At 35.8% G+C, this 17,285-nt stretch overlaps 1 long non-coding RNA gene across 1 annotated transcript; it reads left to right on the forward strand.

Moving 5' to 3' along the window:
* The first annotated feature begins 1,183 nt into the window (after window positions 1–1,183).
* LOC111405360 lies at window positions 1,184–12,798 on the forward strand. The gene is made up of 5 exons (XR_002704766.1): window positions 1,184–1,308; window positions 7,267–7,392; window positions 7,486–7,601; window positions 11,759–11,859; window positions 12,081–12,798. It is a non-coding gene; the product is annotated as an uncharacterized LOC111405360 (long non-coding RNA).
* Window positions 12,799–17,285: the final 4,487 nt, after the last annotated feature.

Here is a 17,285-nt window from a genome sequence, read left to right on the forward strand (position 1 = left end):
AAAAAAAAAAAAGCAAAATGTTTAAAATATTGAAAATCAAGAGAAATCCAAATTTACCCTTACTATTTAAAGAAGAAAGAGAAGAGAGTAAGGAAATAGAAAAATTACTGTAGCACTGATAAAAAAGGAAAAATAGACGACCCATATTTAAAGTTTTTATGTTGATTTTTGGGAAAAAAAAACATGATTTTATATACATGTGTTGATTTTTGGAAAAATGCATGATTTTTGGGTAAGGATAATAGTTTGGGAGGAAGAAAATGGAGTAGAGATCGTCGAAAATGGAGTTTTCCGGCGATCTCCACAAAGGAGACGTAAGCCCAGCCGACTGGGCCTAAAGCCGACTGGACCGTTTAGGCATGCCCAGACGACCCAGACTCACCCAGACGGCCCAGTCGACTGGGCCGTCTGGGTCGTCTGGGCGCCCGGTCGACTGGGCCGTCTGGGCGCCCAGTCGACTGGGCCGTCTGGGTCGTCTGGGCGCCCGGTCGACTGGGCCGTCTGGGCGCCCAGTCGACTGGGCCGTCTGGGTCGTCTGGGCGCCCGGTCGACTGGGCCGTCTGGGCGCCCAGTCGACTGGGCCGTCTGGGTCGTCTGGGCGCCCGGTCGACTGGGCCGTCTGGGCGCCCAGTCGACTGGGCCGTCTGGGTCGTCTGGGCGCCCGGTCGACTGGGCCGTCTGGGCGCCCAGTCGACTGGGCCGTCTGGGTGAGTCTGGGTCGTCTGGGCATGCCTAAACGGTCCAGTCGGCTGGGCTTACGTCTCCTTTGTGGAGATCGCCGGAAAACTCCATTTTCGATGATCTCTACTCCATTTTCTTCCTCCCAAACTATTATCCTTACCCAAAAATCATGCATTTTTCCAAAAATCAACACATGTATATAAAATCATGTTTTTTTTTTTCTAAAAATCAACATAAAAACTTTAAATATGGGTCGTCTATTTTTCCTTTTTTATCAGTGCTACAGTAATTTTTCTATTTCCTTACTCTCTTCTCTTTCTTCTTTAAATAGTAAGGGTAAATTTGGATTTCTCTTGATTTTCAATATTTTAAACATTTTGCTTTTTTTTTTTTTTTTTAATTGGTCAAAGGCCTCTTTGGAAAACTGGCCGGGTCAACCGGCTGTTGGCCACTATTTCCTCCATTTTTCATCCCATTTCTCTTTTTGGAAACGGATAGAAGGATCGAGAGAGAGAGACTAAGAGACCGAGAGAGAAATGAATAAAAAAAATGAAGAAGAATGAGGAAGAGGAGGAATAGGTGTTGGCTTTTCAATTTCCATTCTTTACTTCTCCTTATTTTCAAGAGGTAAGTAAAAATTATGTAATTGAATTTTTAGGGTTCATTGAAAATTACTCAAAATTGGAAATTTAGCTAAAATTAATGATTATATATATATATATATATAGGAAGATTTGTGTTGAAGTGTGCAAAAATGTGAAATGGGTTTGTAATTCAGAGCTTGAATCTTTGATTTATTGCGTGAATATGATATAAAACACCTTATTTTTAGTTTATTATAGTGAGATATGAAGTTAAGGTTAGATTTTGGTATTTATAAGCAATTTTCGTGCAAAATTCATGGACAGGTGTTAGTTCTGAAATTCTGCCGAGAAAAGTGCTATTTCTGTAAAGGGATTTGATGCCAAATTTCAATATACAGAAATTGGTGCCCGATTTTTATATTTTGGGATTTTAGTGCTGTTTTTGTCAAACCTTGGATTTCCAGATTTTTAAAGGTTTTAATGAATTTATATGATAAATATTGAAGCCTATGTATTGGACTAACTATGTATAGGGGTTGTATATGTATTAAAGTAGTGATTTTAAGGAAGCGTGAGTTGTGTAATGGATTTGATAATGTATGGTGACTAGTTGATAAATCATTAAAGAGAAAAAAAGTTGGAGAATTGGAGATGTAAGAGTAAGTATAAAAGTTGAGAAGTTAAGTGGTGGATTTATATTAATTTAATTGTTAGATTTTAATTCGAGAAATTATACCATTATTTCAGGTGGCAACGTGGAAGCTTGGAAATGTTCTTCAATTTAATCAAATATCTATCCATAGATTTGTGAGAGGAAAAATATAAATATTTTTAAGTATTTATAAATTAAGTATATTATCGAAATATGTGCAATTATGTGTTTGATTATATGATTATTATGGAAATCTCTTTTATTATGATACATGTGAAATTTCAAGGATTATTTATTGTACATTTGTGACTTGGTATATGAGACATGTGATATTGAGATTTGCTTGGTATGTGAAACGTGGTATTAAGATCGATCAGAAAAGTATCCGTGATTATGTACTTCTTCTAGTTCATAGAGGGGCCTTGGCCGTGTTCTATCCTCCACGGAAAGTCTTGACCGGATATTGGTCTCGACTGTGTACATATAGTTCACAGATAGGCCTTGGCCGTATTCTAGAATTGATTATTAGAGGTCTTTGAGATCGACTTTCGTTCACGGAGGGGGCCAAAGGCCCGTGGCAAAAGTGCCTAACTCGAGGGGCGGATTACAGATTTTAGTAAGAGGGTACATTTTTGGTGGATCACATGTGATGTGATGAGATGATGGAATAGATATCAGCTGATGACTATATCGTGATTAAGAGATGATATTTACAGTGTTATAAGAATGTCTCATTTTTTGTTTATAATTGTATGAGGCTATCATATGAAATATTAAATGATATGAACTTGATGTTTGATAAAAATGTTTAAAGGAGAAAGTATGATTATTTTGAACTATTCCACTCACTGAGCTATCAACTCATATTTTTGTAAAATTATTCATCTAGGTAATATTGGTCCTTGATAGCTTGAGAAGCCTAGTGATTTCAAAGTTAGAGCCACAGGACATATTGAATTATATGAGTCAATTTGATAAATCACAAAGTAAATTTTGGACCAATCGCATTATGTTTTTATAAACATTTGATTTTATTGCATTTTTTTTGAAATAACTCATAGTCAACCTTGGTGATGGATTTGACATCTAGTCAGCATCTATCATCAGCGTACTTCATGTTTCGGGTCCACTAGGGTGATTCAGGACGGGTCGTGTCAACTAAAGCCCAAAAATAAAAAAAAATTCAAGAGGAAATTACGTAAACTAAGAGATTTAAAGATTCGATTTCATTAATCATATACTAAGTTTATTATTTCAAAAATCAGAGACTTATTTTAATTAATTACTCCATAAAAACTAATTAATCCACCATCCCATTCGAAGCCCTAATTCATTCTTTATCTCCACTCTCTTTCTGCCTTATATATCTCAAACGTCTCCTTCTTTCCATCGACACCGGCACCGATTGTCACAGCTGCTGCTGTGAAATCTTCAGAGGTGTCGACGCTCAGATACAGCGAATAAGGGCTATCAAATTCTCTCTATCTCAACGGTGCTGATGCTCAAATTCTCTCCATTTTCTCTCTACCGCGCTGCTGCAAAATTATGGGTGTCAATTTGACTTTTGAGTGTCGCTGTGAGCATTGGAGATAGCTCTCATAGCGGCCAATCTGATTGCCGTTGTAAACGATGCTCATAGCAGTGCCGACTGCAGTAGCGTGTTGATGACAATGCGGTGTTGTTCGGATGCGTGGTGCAGTGGTGTGGTGGGTGTGCAGTGCGGGTTGGTGTTGTGTTGTATGGTGATGGGTTTTCATGTTTCGGTGTTGGAATTTTGAGGTGATTTTTATTGGTGGATTTGGTGATGGAGGTGGTGGATATAGCGGTGTGACAAACAATGTTGGCATTGGCGGTGTGGTCACAAACTAGGTGGTGCAGGTGGGGATGGTGCGGGTAGTGGTGGTGGTGAGTTAGCGTGGCTAGCTCTCCTTCATCTTCGCTTACGGCGTAGCCTTGCACTAGGGTGTGATGGTGTGGTGGTGGTATCTGTGATGGTTAATTTGTTTGATATTGTGGTGTTGCTGTTGACGATGGTGTCGGGATAAGGTAGTGTTGGTTCAGGGATGTTGCTGTCGAGAGGTGGAGACAGTGGTTCTGGCGATGTTGCTGCTGAAGTCATGGCGTGGTAGTGGTCACAGATAAATTTTTGATTTGTAACCAATGAACAAATCATGACCTATAAAATTTTTAAATTGTGATCGAAAAATAATTCGTGAGTATAAAATTAATTGTGACAAATTATTTTGATAATTTGTGATCAGTAAAAATTTTGATTTTGTGACTTATGAAAGTTTTGATTAGTGATTGACAAATAAGTTGTGACCAATTAAAATTTTGATTTTGTGACTGATCAATGAATTGTGACCTGCGAAATTTTTGATTTGTAACCAGCAAATGAGTTGTGACCAATAAAAAATTTGATTTTGTGAACGATCAATGAATTGTGACCTATGAATCCTAAGGCATGTGATCGACAAATAATTTGTGACCTATAGAATTTTCGATTTGTGACTTGAAAATAATTTGTAATCAATTAATTTGATAAGCTGTAACCAGATTTAATAAATTTGTGACATTAATATGTTTAATTAATAAAATATTTTTTTAATCAATTATTTCAAAAATAAATTTTAACAATATCTGAATTTTGAAATGTAAACCTTTTTTTCTCAGTTTTATAAATGAATTTTTTCCGAAAATTCAACCTTTAGGACCCAAAACCTAATCCATATCTCATCTTAGCCAAACAAAAGACGAAATGGAGACACCAGAGTAAACCCTAACCCAATTTTCGGCCCGCACACCAGCCCAAATCATTTTAGTCCCGAACTCTAGATCGCCGATCGTCGCCTTCTGCAGCCAGCCACCACCCCGATCGCCGCTGTAAACAACACTGCCACCAAACACCTGGGAACCACCGGAAAACACTACCAAACCACAACCGCAAACAACAACAATTACCGCACAGCCACCAAACGCGGTAATCCGCAACCGCGAACGCCACCAAACTGCAACCGCAACCATAATCACAACAGTAAAAGCCACCAAATTGCCGCCGCAAAAACACCCAAACGCCGCCAAACACACCTCTTGCATCTATCTCCCCCGGTGTATCTCAATTGCCTTGATGCGCTGGTAAAGTAATTTGATTGGTATGGCATGCATGACCCCCCAATGTGCCCATTTCAGGTCCTATCATTGAAGTAAATAAAACAAAATTAAGACTTATTTGTTAGTTCACTTCCCCAACCAATTATAGGGTTCTTCCACTATATTTCAGTACATGACTCAATTTTTAGACATTGATGTTCAGTTATATTCATGAAGATCCTTACGTCACGGTCATTAGATTCATCAGTGGAAGCCTGATATAAGCCCGGTGTTAAGTTTGAAGTCTCACTACACTCGCGATTCTTTAGTGGAAGCATGTCGTCAGACCTTAAAACTTGAAAAATATCTTCATTTTTAATAGGGGAGATGTGCATTCCAGCCACTCACCTATTTTAGACAGTCACATCCCAGTCCATTCACTAGCTTACAAGTGGATCCCAATCCCCTCACCATTGCACTTAGGTTGGACCACCTCTGAACGCCTCAGTCACTTCTACCAGCAACTCTAGTCGGAGCTTTCTATCCTCTTCCACCAGCCATCGTGCATCTAATCATAGATTTGGAGTTTGGCAGGGTGAAGAGTGCCACAAGCCTCTAGATTCAATCAAAAGCGCTCTGAAAGATGCGCTCATAAACCTAATGGAATTTTGCAAACAGTTTGACTCCTTTTGAAATTATCAGAAAACTAGCAAATATCTTTGGTCTTCTGTAAATCCCAATCATTAGTTCATTTAGGATTCAGCCACACTGCAATTCTGAGATATCTTTTGAGAGGACAATGCCCATACTTGTGCTCCGGTTTATGCTAGGCCTCACCTGCCCAACCTAAAAAAATAGTCATCTAGCTTGAAGGGAATACTTTCAACTTTCAATGTCCACCTTTCAAAGACTGATGACTCCAAACATAACCCGTAACATACCAGTGGTTTAAAACTCCAATTCATGTGGATTATGAACAAATTATCTATGAGTTTTAGCCCAATCCAAGTCTTGTTTCTCCATCAATTGAACAATCAGATTTTTTTTTATTGTTTTAGGATGCCTATGAAACCTCTGCTGCTGGTTTTCTATGAACCTTCCAAAATCGTTTCAAGAGAGCGAATTTATAATGCATTTGTGAGCTATTAGTGAGTGGCACAAGAATATCAGCATATTATTTTGCTGATTTTACATATCTCAAAGTCACATTACTTTACAATTGATAGTTTGTATTGCCTTGTTTATCTCCTTGCATGTTGAACAAAGCACTGCCACATGGTGGTAGAAGGCCCACAGCTCGCGAACTTCTTTTCGTAAAGAAAAAGCAATGATATTAGAATAAACTGCAAGAATACAATTTTGTTTCCCTCCGATACTCTCGATCTCTGGTCCTTCCCACTAGTTAGCATGCACTATCCTTTCTTGCTTGGAGATTCCTGAGAATAATGGTAGCTAATCTCAGCGCAAGTAAATTGTTAATAAAAAGAATTACAAAGTTTAAATTTACATATTAATCAGGTTACAAAAGAGCCCAAATGAGGGATGTCCAAAATGTAGAGCCGGTGGAATTCTTTGCACGAATGATTACAGGATTGTCCATTTTCTAATTTTACTTATAACATCACGGAGTAATTTGTTGAGTGTGAACTTATTAGGTTTTAGGTAACATTGCCCTTTCTTTTTCTCCTCTTTATTTCTGTTGGAAAATAGTTGAGTCATACTCTATTCCACAATAGAAGTTGTTTGCAAAAGACAAACATTATTTTCAATTTTTACCAGTGATGTTCCAAGAACCTTCTACTGAACTTATTGCCAATCACTTTCCTAGAGAACTTACTTATGAATCCATGATAAAAGGATAGAAGGTACTTGTTGTTTTAAGGGCTGATTTTGGCTATCAATCTAGTCAAACTGCTTACCTTTGAAACAGCCTCCAATGCTATACAATTAGCTTTACAAGGAGGTCTTTTCATAAGACTCTAACCTGTCTAGGTGATTCTGTGTTGTTAGTTGACACTATAATAAAATAGCATTATGATTGAACTTCTGGCTCTCTCTGAATCTCTCCTGAGCTAGAATTTTTTATTTTAGAATTTATTGCAATGGATATATGATAATCTATTAAGAGAACTAGGTCTTGAGTGGGATTCACTTTGAGTTTACATATACAAGTTAAATGGTTTTTGATAATATAACTCTTAAATAGGTAATCTGCGCTCTATAAAACACTGAAATTTTTTATAATGAATTCGTGTGTAGACGTCTTCATCCTTGAGCCCGACATATTATGTCCTAATAGTGGGGAAGTGATATGGACTTCAGTTAAGCTGCCCAAAGGCGAAGAGTCGAGATATCGGACAAACTTTACTGAGCTCCGTCTTATAGGTAATAATTTAAATTTTGCTTTTTTTGTGCAAAAATCTCTTTTTCTTCATAGTCCTAGATTAGTTTTGTGATTCTTGAGTATACTTTTTGCAGGGTCCAGTGGCTTTGGTGTTGTGGCAGAATGCAAAAATAAGTTGGACAAAAAAGTTTATGCAGTTAAAAAAAATATCTTTGAAGGCTGCCAATATGTCTTTTCAGAAAATCTTGAGGTACAATATACAATTTCCAATCCATGAACTTCAAAAACTTTAGTAAAATGTGATACTAAGAGTGCAAGTTTGCCAAAATGGCAGGGCGCACACACTTGTAAACAATTGAGAAAGACACTTCCAATATCACTTTAAAACTGATTTGTGATCAATTCAGCCCTTTTCCTCCCTGCCATTTTTTATTTCCTTGGAATTTAGAACAGAGGTTCAGCACCCTTCTTATGTAGCTAAAAAGGCTTAGCGAACTGAGTGCAATCAAGGAGCATGAATTCTTGTTGTTAACAGCTATTGATCCTTGTTCATCTAATAACATATAGACCGGAGAATAGTGTGCAATCAACGAGGAAAAGAAAATTTTAATCGTTGTTTACTGTTTACCTGGAATAAAGTATCCACTTGATATAGGAATATTTGAATTCTATGTTAACTGGACCGAGAAGTTTACATTATGGAGCAAAATCTATAGCTCTAATTTGATAGATTCCTGCACAAACTATAGGACCTCACTGTAGACCTGTCACCTTTTTGTCCTATTTTAATAAATGCGTTGAGCATTATCACCATGCCAATTAATACAGAGAATGGGAGTTCAATGCGTTTGTATTAGATGGCAGTTCAAGAAGTTGCATAGGAATCAGCTTCGTATGAGACACCATTTTCCAGTGTAGTAGCCAAACTAATGAAACCTAAGGAATCAATATATCAGAGACCACCATCCCCAACAATTACCAAGTAGCTTGACCACCATGTAAGCATTTTTCCTGTGAGTGCATTTCTTTAAAACCACCCTAAAATACATCACATTCTGTTAATTTCACATGCTAACTGCCCTGTTCATCAAGTTATGTTACAGCAATTTTTCTGTATAATTAAATTTATTTTTGAGTATGCGAACATAAATAGCTTTGTGCCATTGTCCGCAAGTTTTCAATGCCATGGATGTTAGTACCTGCTTGGTGGATCTTATTGTCACTTTATTTGAGATCTTATTTAATTTAACTGGGGATTTTATTTTTAACCTTGCCCTGGAGTCATTCGTAGTGAAGGCTCATTTAGCTGTTGGTTATGTAATCAATTACTAACCTTTTTATATTTGATCAAATAATGGCTTTTTTATATTGTTAGTTGAAGGGCAAGTTCTTGAGTGCTTTTGCAACCAAGAACTATGAGGTATATAAGTCTTTCTTAAAATTACCACCTTGACATCTCACTTTGAAATGTAAACACAAGTCATTAGCTAAGTAAAACTAGAAGGCTGAAATTTTGAATCATGATTTAAAGTAAAAAAAAATAAAAAATAAAAATAAAAATCGAATGAGTAAGTTGTTGAAAATATCATACCTCAGAGTGAGCAAGGAGTTGCCATATTGGTGATGCTAACAATTGAAAAATGAATTCAAATCGAAGAAATTTTCAATTCAAAGAACTATTTTTGACAAATCCCAGACTAGAAAAAGAGGAAAATATGAATGCAAGTCATTGAAGATGTGATTCATGAAATAGTGGTGCACTGCTCCTATGTTCTATGATTCTCAACATATTATAACCAACGGCCATGAATTAATAGCCGAGATGACAATTGAATGCAGTAGACTGTGATACACATAAAGTATCTATAATTGTAAACAAAATAATTCAACTAACCATCTAACGCAATAAATAATAAAATCTACAAAAAATCCATTGCTCTCAACCACTCATAAAAAGTAGGTAATTATCGAGCAATGGAATGATATCATTATTATACACCTGGCTTCCATGCATTTGGAGAAAAGGAGGAAATCAAAGGAGCAGAGCTTGATTTGAAATTGGGGATTTTAGAAAGAAAAGGTGGTTGGAATTTATAGAGTGAATAGGAAACTAGGGATTTCAATAGTGAAAGGACTAGTAGAGGGAGAGGAGAGTTTGATGGGCAAGGGTCTTAAAGAAATTGAAATGTTCTTATAATAAATTTGGGACATCCACACAGAACCATAGTAAAGAATACGACTTACATGCTGAAAATAAAACACCATGATAAATAACCTTTATGATGTTCTCTTTAAAACTATGGTAATGAAGTAGTTTCATGTAGTTGCTAATATTCTGTTCATACTATCTACTTGGATTTCAAGCCTTTTTTAACAATTCTAGTCTTTTTATGGCCATTCGTCAGAGAGGTGAAAGCAATTTCATCAATGAGCCACCCGAACATTGTGCGTTATTACCAGGCTTGTGCTTGAATGCATACATATTGTGTCAAGTATCCACTTGATATAGGAATATTTGAATTCTATGTTAACTGGACCGAGAAGTTTACATTATGGAGCAAAATCTATAGCTCTAATTTGATAGATTCCTGCACAAACTATAGGACCTCACTGTAGACCTGTCACCTTTTTGTCCTATTTTAATAAATGCGTTGAGCATTATCACCATGCCAATTAATACAGAGAATGGGAGTTCAATGCGTTTGTATTAGATGGCAGTTCAAGAAGTTGCATAGGAATCAGCTTCGTATGAGACACCATTTTCCAGTGTAGTAGCCAAACTAATGAAACCTAAGGAATCAATATATCAGAGACCACCATCCCCAACAATTACCAAGTAGCTTGACCACCATGTAAGCATTTTTCCTGTGAGTGCATTTCTTTAAAACCACCCTAAAATACATCACATTCTGTTAATTTCACATGCTAACTGCCCTGTTCATCAAGTTATGTTACAGCAATTTTTCTGTATAATTAAATTTATTTTTGAGTATGCGAACATAAATAGCTTTGTGCCATTGTCCGCAAGTTTTCAATGCCATGGATGTTAGTACCTGCTTGGTGGATCTTATTGTCACTTTATTTGAGATCTTATTTAATTTAACTGGGGATTTTATTTTTAACCTTGCCCTGGAGTCATTCGTAGTGAAGGCTCATTTAGCTGTTGGTTACGTAATCAATTACTAACCTTTTTATATTTGATCAAATAATGGCTTTTTTATATTGTTAGTTGAAGGGCAAGTTCTTGAGTGCTTTTGCAACCAAGAACTATGAGGTATATAAGTCTTTCTTAAAATTACCACCTTGACATCTCACTTTGAAATGTAAACACAAGTCATTAGCTAAGTAAAACTAGAAGGCTGAAATTTTGAATCATGATTTAAAGTAAAAAAAAATAAAAAATAAAAATAAAAATCGAATGAGTAAGTTGTTGAAAATATCATACCTCAGAGTGAGCAAGGAGTTGCCATATTGGTGATGCTAACAATTGAAAAATGAATTCAAATCGAAGAAATTTTCAATTCAAAGAACTATTTTTGACAAATCCCAGACTAGAAAAAGAGGAAAATATGAATGCAAGTCATTGAAGATGTGATTCATGAAATAGTGGTGCACTGCTCCTATGTTCTATGATTCTCAACATATTATAACCAACGGCCATGAATTAATAGCCGAGATGACAATTGAATGCAGTAGACTGTGATACACATAAAGTATCTATAATTGTAAACAAAATAATTCAACTAACCATCTAACGCAATAAATAATAAAATCTACAAAAAAATCCATTGCTCTCAACCACTCATAAAAAGTAGGTAATTATCGAGCAACGGAATGATATCATTATTATACACCTGGCTTCCATGCATTTGGAGAAAAGGAGGAAATCAAAGGAGCAGAGCTTGATTTGAAATTGGGGATTTTAGAAAGAAAAGGTGGTTGGAATTTATAGAGTGAATAGGAAACTAGGGATTTCAATAGTGAAAGGACTAGTAGAGGGAGAGGAGAGTTTGATGGGCAAGGGTCTTAAAGAAATTGAAATGTTCTTATAATAAATTTGGGACATCCACACAGAACCATAGTAAAGAATACGACTTACATGCTGAAAATAAAACACCATGATAAATAACCTTTATGATGTTCTCTTTAAAACTATGGTAATGAAGTAGTTTCATGTAGTTGCTAATATTCTGTTCATACTATCTACTTGGATTTCAAGCCTTTTTTAACAATTCTAGTCTTTTTATGGCCATTCGTCAGAGAGGTGAAAGCAATTTCATCAATGAGCCACCCGAACATTGTGCGTTATTACCAGGCTTGTGCTTGAATGCATACATATTGTGTCAATGTTGCAGCTTGAAAAATATTTTATGCATTTTAATTTCTAGTAGTTTTCATTCTTTTTAGTCTTGGATTGAGCCCGTTGTGTCTGGATGCTCTAATGACTTGTGGGAGTCAGACGAGATATAATCACCTTGCCTCTATATAGTGATGGAATATTGTCCAGGGTATGCATTTAAAATTCATTACTTATGATGTGTATGTCAACTTTGATTTTTATGACAGTAATAGTGATCAATTAACAATTTTAAGTTATGTTTTTGATATAGGTGTTTGAGCTCGCAGGGTATGCATTTAAAATTCATTACTTATGATGTGTATGTCAACTTTGATTTTTATGACAGTAATAGTGATCAATTAACAATTTTAAGTTATGTTTTTGATATAGGTGTTTGAGCTCGTTTCTCGATGATTTCAGTAGCCACTAGAGTAGGGAGCAGGCTTTGGTGATTTTTCGACAAATTGTGCAAGTATTGGCCCACATTCATGAGATGATCATTATTCATCGAGATCTATCTCGATCAAATATATTTTTGGATGAAGATGGGAACGTGAAAGTAGGAGACTTTGGATTAGATAAATTGAAGCTCAAATGAGTTTTATGCAGTGTCATAGTTTAGTTTAATTTTTAGTTTATTGGAGATTGCATTTTATTCTTTTTGGTGCAGCAAAGAAGTTGGATGATGATGGTAACACCTTAGTGTCGACTAGTGATGGAACAAACAGAGAGCTCCGGAGTATGCTTACAGGGAGGTTGATGCCAAGGTGGACATTTATAGCCTTGGCATGATGCTCGTGGAGTTATTATACCCATTTGATACAGGATTTGAAAGGACTAAAGTTTTGGGGGACCTGAAAACGGAGTTTATCCAGATGAATGGAACGTTCAGCATAAAGTAGTTATTGGCAGACTGATCTCAGAGAGCCCCTTGGCTCGGCCCACTGCTGTTGAAATATTGGAGGATGAAAATTTTATTGGCTGAGGATTTTCTATATAAAACTCCCCTATTGGGATGCATAAACTTCTCGTAATGATTGTAATGTAAACAGTAAAATGTGCACGAAATGAATTTTATCGCACGCTTTACACGCTCCCATTTTTAGCACTGTGTATGTGTTTCTCAGTTTTCTTTTATTACCACAGTAAGATACAAAAATAATCAACCCCCACTGCATTCAAAATATTTAGGATTCCGAAATTTAACGTGTATGTGTTGAAATTATGGTTAACTGAGCTCGAGTTCTTGCCAGAAAGGTGGAACATACTATGACACTACCTTATTTTGAGATTCTATAAAATCTTGTGTTTAAGTTGACAATAAACACAAAGCCTGACCTTACAGAAACAGAGAATGGGAGTTTTTGATAATGGTCAAGCACCTCTTTTCTAGAGTCATTTTATATATATATGGAGATGTGATGTTTTCTTTTGGCTTTTGATGACTAAAGGATTATGAAATGGTAATGAAGGAAATTTGGAACAAAAGTTTTAGATGGGCACTATAATTTGACACGGTAGATTGCAAAGGTTAGTGCGGGCAAAAATATACACACTACGGTTAAAGAGTTTGTCATTCTGGATTCGCTTCCAATTTCTAAATGCTCTAAGAATGGTCAAATTAATACATTTAATGCCTAGAGATTGTAATTCGAGGCTCATTAAACTAGGAATAATTTCACTAGTCATAGATCACTGTAAAATGCAACTAGAAAGTCTTCAACAGCAGATTGGCAAGAAATGAAACTTTAATAATTTACATCTCTCTATTTCTTTTTCATTTTTCATGAAGAAAATTAAATAAAAACATAAATAATTGGAATGTAAAGAAACACTTAGCCCCTGTTTGGTGCCCATTCTTTTTAAAAAGAAAGAGTTTTGAATAGTGTTTTAGGAGAATGTACGGTCAACGCCCCCACGGGGGTGCTGCCCCCTTGACCCCCGCGTCCTGACCGGACAGGTCGATCCCCGTTGCACAGCGACAAACACTAGTCAGAGCGACAAATCATTCGCAAAACAAAAAAATAAAATAAATACATGCAAAATGATGAAAAATATCTAACATATCCCCCTTATTTTTCAAAATTTTGATTTAGAAAAGATGAAACGACTGCATCACAAAAATTGATTGCTTACGTAACCTTAACGGAATCAAGCCACCGTAGTTCATGCAAACACACACAAAAGGCATCATCGCAGGAAATCGTACATAAATGAAAGTAGCTTTTGACTTTGAACTTTCACTTAGTGTAAACAACTCAAAGTTTTGTCAAGGTGCTATGGTGAATGAATCTTGAACCAAGGACCCTATCATGACTAGCCGGAGTCATTACACATACTATTCCAATAGAAAGGAGTCTCTTTTATACCAACGCATTAATGGCCTTGCGTATATCCCGAATTTTATGAGTGCTTTAGAGACGGTCTAAATCTCATAGAAAACGGTTTGACTTTCTCACTCACATAGGTAAGTTCTTTATAAAGTAATTCTGCGAGTTACTTTCTCTCTTAATAGAACTTATTAAGAAATTAAATCCATCCTCAACCATGCAGAATACATACACTAGAGATTTTATGAATGGATTTGAACTAATACTCTAGTGTCTCGTCTAAGTTAGACTTTAACTTGTTTGTACCCTTTGAACTTTGTTTATATTTCAAAACATAAGTAGGGTTTCCATTAAAGCTAACTGAAGTTATGTAGACCTCAATCCCATTCCTTTCGATGTTTTCGCAATCATCTCTCTAGCCAATCCTTTTGTCAAAGGATCTGCTAGGTTATTCTTCGACTCTACATATTCAACGGTGATTACTCCTTGCTTAAGTAATCCTCGAAGAGACTGATGTCTAAGACTGAGATATCGTTGCTTACCATTGTAAGTCTTGTTTGCTACCGAATACAAAGTAGCTTTACTATCACAATAGATCATCACAGCTGAAGATGGTTTCTCCCACAACGGGATATCTATTAGCAAATTTCTTAGCCGTTCAGCTTCTTTACTTGCATCAGCAAAAGCAATAAATTCTGCCAACATAGTCGAATCTGAGACGCATGTTTGTTTCTTAGAACACCAAGAAACAGTTGCACCTCCTAAAGTAAAAATCCAACCTGTTGCGGATTTAGAATTCGATTCTATATTGTTTCAACTTGCATCGCTGTATCCTTCAAGTACAGTAGGAAATCCACGATAATGTAATCCATAATCAATAGTTCCTTTCATATCTTAGGATTCTTGAAACCGCATTCCAATGTTCTTTTCCTAGATTACTAGTGAATCGACACAATATGTCAACTGCATATGCAATATCTGGTCTTGTGCAATGCATAGCATACATAAGACTTCCAATCACACTTGCATATTGTAGTTGGTCATAAGATCTACCAGTATTTTTCATTAACTTAATACTAGGATCTATTGGAGTTGATGCGGGTTTATGACCCATATGACCATATCTTTTAAGGAAATTTTCAATATAATGAGATTGATTCAGCGATATGCATCCATCTTTTCTTATTATTTTAACTCCTAAGATCACATTTGCTTCGCCTAAATCCTTCATATCGAAGTTAGACTCTAGCAATTGTTTGGTCTCCTTAACACTTTCTAAGTTAGGACAAAAAATAAGCATGTCATCTACATACAAGCAAATAAGAGTACATGCACCATTTCTACATGTAGAATAGATACATTTATCTGCTTCATTAACCTTAAAACCGTTAGACAACATTACTTTATTAAACTTTTCATGCCATTGCATAGGGGCTTGTTTTAAACCATAAAGAGACTTGACTAGTTTACAAACCTTCTTTTCTTGTCCAGGTAAAACAGAACCCTCGGGTTGCTCCATATACACTTCTTCCTCCAAATCACCATTTAGAAAAGCCGTTTTTACATCCATTTGATGGACAACTAAATTGTGAGTTGAAGTAAGAGATAGCAACACGCGGATGGAAGATATCCTTGCTACGGGAGCATAAGTATCAAAATAATATATGCCATGACGTTGTTTAAAACCTTTAGCTACTAATCGAGCTTTATACTTATTTATAGAGTCATCTGCATTTAATTTCCTCTTGAAAATCCATTTACAACCTATTGGTTTAGAACCACGAGGTAAATCAACCAGTTTTCATGTTTGATTTGACATAATGGATCTCATTTCATCATTGATTGCTTCTTTCCAAAGTACAGCATCTTGAGATGAAATAGCTTCTGAATATGTGACAGGATCACTATCATCATTAAGCATTAGCTTAGTCTGATGTGTAATATTATTTACATCACCTTCTTGCAAATAAGTCACAAATTCAGATTCGAAAGATTTTTCTTTCCTTTGTCTCTTACTCCTTCTAGGTTCTATTTCCGATTGTGGTTCAACAGAAGTATCATTAAGAGATTCTTCATGAACTCTCTTAGAAGAACCAGAAGTAGTATTATCTTCAGTTTACACAGTTGAAGACTTGTATATACTTTCAAAAAATTCAGCATCAATTGATTCGATAACATCATTGGATTCTAACTTCAGAAACCTATAAGCAGTACTGTTTTTTGCATAACCTATGAATACACATTTATAAGTTTTACTTCCTAATTTAGTAATCTCTGGATTTGGTTTTCTCATATACGCGAGACATCCCCACACCTTGAGACGACTAATATTAGGTTTCCGTTGAACCACAACTCATATGGAGTTTTGTTAATCTTCTTCATAGGAATCCTTTTTAGAGTATAACATGCACTTAAGATTGCTTCACCCCACCATTGATCAGGTAAACCAGAACTAATAAGTATGCAATTCACCATTTCAACTAAAGTACTGTTTTTCCTTTCTGCTACTCCGTTTGATTTTGGCGAATATGGTGGAGTAAACTCGTGAACTATACCATTAGTTTCACAGAATTTTGTTAATTCTGCTACTTAGTATTCACCTCCTCTATCAGAACGTAGGAATTTAATTTTTCGGTTTAATTGATTTTCCACTACTTCTTTATAAATAAGAAATTTACTTAAAACTTCATCTTTACTTTTTAGTAAGTATACGTAAGCATATTTCGAAAAATCATCTATAAAGGTCACAAAGTACTTGTTCCCTCCACGTGAAACTTTACTATGCTGATCAGCCACATCAGAATGTATAAGACCAAGTAATTCAGATGTTCGCATAACAGATTTATGTGTTTTACACGTTATTTTACCTTGAACACATATATCACATTTGTTAACATCATCAAACTTACATTTAGGAATAATTCCTAAATTATGCATGTTTTTAATGAATTTATAATTTATGTGGCCTAATCTAGCATGTCATAAAGGTAAAGAATCAACAGTATAAGCAAAGTTATCATTTATTAGATTCATTTTGAACATACCATTACATGAGTAACCTTTTCCGACAAAAACATTATTTTTAGATACTATAAGGCTATCAGACTCAATTACAAGCTTAAAACCTGCCTTGTTAAGGCAATCCCCAGAAATCAGGTTCTTGATCATTTCAGGCACATGGAGAACTTCTGCCAAAGTCATATTCTTTCCCGAAGTGAATTTCAGTTCAACCGATCCAATTCCAACAACTTTGGTACAAACATTG

This window comes from Olea europaea, chromosome 12 (genome assembly GCF_002742605.1).
Source record: "Olea europaea var. sylvestris chromosome 12, O_europaea_v1, whole genome shotgun sequence".
NCBI classification, from domain to species: domain Eukaryota; kingdom Viridiplantae; phylum Streptophyta; class Magnoliopsida; order Lamiales; family Oleaceae; genus Olea; species Olea europaea.